Here is a 2,729-nt window from a genome sequence, read left to right as displayed (position 1 = left end):
TCATACATAAATTATACAAAAATATGTCATGCAAGATATGCTCTATGTTACCAATAGAAAAAAATACTTTCAAATGTTGGTTGCATGTGAATCACCGCTAAAGTTTCCTAACAAACATTAGTCAAGGTGCAAAAAATGATTTGGTTTATATTTTTATAATGAAGTCTAAAAATATATTTCTCATCTACCTAAAGACAGTGATTAATTGTGAGTTGATTAAATAAAACTACCTGTGTCAGATATTTGCTTAAATCTAGAGTACATGTAATGTTTCATGCTACCATACTCAGAATTAACCAACAAATTCATTGAATATGTATTAATAAATCACATTACACAAATAGTGCTGAAGAATCCTAGAAATATAACTTACCTGCTTTCTAAAGTAAGAAGACCAACTCTTTCTAAAGCAAATTCAAGTCTTCCTAGTTTTCTCTTAATACTTAAGAGAAAAAATGGTATTTTCAGCACTTATGTTGGAAATTATCCTTTATTTTTCAAACTGCCCAGTTATTACATTGTCTGGTGAAAAGGAAAACAAAGACATTACGTGCCTCCTGAAAGATTTCCACAGCTTTACCTGGGAGATATTTAACTTAACAGACATTTATTGGAGTATCTCTGTGAGTTTGGAAATTCCCATAGGGATAATTTGATCAAAGTGAAACTGAAGTTAAAAAAAAATATCCAAAGATTTAAAAATAATTCTATCAATCAAGTCATTTTTTTCCTATGTGTATATGGAAATTAAGTACAGAGCACCTTCCATTTTAATATAGGGACCGTTAGGAGAAAATGCCAATGACCTGGAAAGGAAGTTCATAATACATCTCAGAAAGAAAAGAAGTAATAAAAGCGAACTCTCATTTTCAGGTGAAAGGAAAACATTAATGTTGCCTCAATTTATAGTTTGTAGAGGATGGTGACTATTCCAGCACGCATCCCCTATAGTCTAATAAAAACTCTTTTAGAAGTTACCACAAGTGTTCTCCTTTCTTTCCCAATGTCCTTAGCTGTTTACTTTTCTATTAACATTTCATCTAAACAATCCTATTATACACCTCATCCTTGTATGGGAAGATGTTCCCATGTTTTCTGTGATTTTTTTTAATCTTATTTCCCAGTAACATTATAAGATGGTATTTTCTCTTCTCAGACAGCATTTTCTTCAAGCTCCATAGGCTACATTCCTCAAATGGCACTTTAAGAACTCTAAGTGCATAACTCAGTGGCATTAATTGCATTTACAATGTTGCACAATTATCACCACTATATATTTCTGAAACATTTCAACATCCCAAACAGAAACTCTCCAATAAGTCCCATCCCCTTTTCCCTTTGCCCCTGGCATCTTGTAATCTACTTTGTCTCCATGAAGTTGCCTGTTTTAGGAATATCATTAAGTACAATTATACAATATCTCTTCTATTGTGTATGGTTCATTTCAATTAGCATAATACTTCCAAGGTTTTTCCATGTTGTAGTGTGATAGGGCTTCATTTCTTTTTGTGGATAGTGTTCCATTGTATTTACATAATATGTTTCATGGGCACTAAGATTGTTTCCACATTTTGGCTATTGCATAATTAGCTGTGCTGAAGTTTCATAATACATATAGCCTTTTGAGAAACCATCAAACTCTGTTCAATTGTTTACATTCCCTCTAGCATAGTACAAGGGTTCCACATTCTAGGCATCTTGTCCAACACTTGCCATTTTCCACTTTTTCAGAAGACGATTATCATAACTATCTGAGTATAAAGTGGTATCTCTTATGAGTTTGATCTGAATAATGCAGATATTCATATTCTTATTGATAATTTGTATATCTTCTTTGGAGAAATGTCTAATCAAATCCTATATCAAAATTTTAATTGTCATTTGTCATTGTGTCATTGCATTTTATGAGTTCTTTTTAAAATCTGAATCTGAATCACCTATCAAATATATATTGAATAGTTTCGCTAATATTGTGGGTTTTTTTCATTTTCTTGATAGTGTCTTTTGGCAGACAGAAGTTTTAATTTTGATAGAGCCCAATTTATCTATCTTGTCTTTTGCTGCTCATGCTTTTGTTCTTACTTTTGAATTCATTGAAAAAATTCCAGGATGATAAAGATTTACCCATCTGCTTTCTTTTAAGGATTTTATAATTTTAGCTCTTGTATTTTGGTCATTAATCTGTTTTGGGTTCATTTTTGTAAATGGTATAATGTAGAGGTCCAACCTCATTATTTTGAATATAGAAATAAAATTGTCCCAATACTATATGTTGACAACACTAGTCTTTCCTCTTAAATGAACTTGTTAAATTTGTCAAAAATTAATAGACTGTAGAGTTATATCTGGTCTCACATTTCTATTCCATTTGTCCATATATCTAACTTTATGCCACATCACATCAATTTGAGAACCATAGCTTTGTACTAAGCTTTGAATTTGGGAAGTGTACATTCTCAAACCTTGTTTCCTTTAAAGATCATTTTGGTTATTTGGGAACCCTGGAAATATTGTATGCAATTGAAAATTAATTTGTTTGTTCCCTCAAAAAAAAGGGCTGTTGGAATTTTTTTTTTCAGTGTGTTGGATAACTGATTTCTTCTTTTTTTTATAATAATTTTTTTTTAATTTTCCCACTGTACAGCAAGGGGGTCAGGTTATCCTTACATGTATACATTACAATTACAGTTTTTCCCCCACCATTTCTTCTGTTGCAACATGAGTATCTA

The sequence above is a fragment of the Sus scrofa genome, unplaced genomic scaffold (assembly GCF_000003025.6).
Source record: "Sus scrofa isolate TJ Tabasco breed Duroc unplaced genomic scaffold, Sscrofa11.1 Contig53, whole genome shotgun sequence".
Lineage (NCBI taxonomy): Eukaryota > Metazoa > Chordata > Mammalia > Artiodactyla > Suidae > Sus > Sus scrofa.
The sequence above is the reverse complement of the archived record's forward strand: the minus strand, read 5'-3'. Positions refer to the sequence as shown.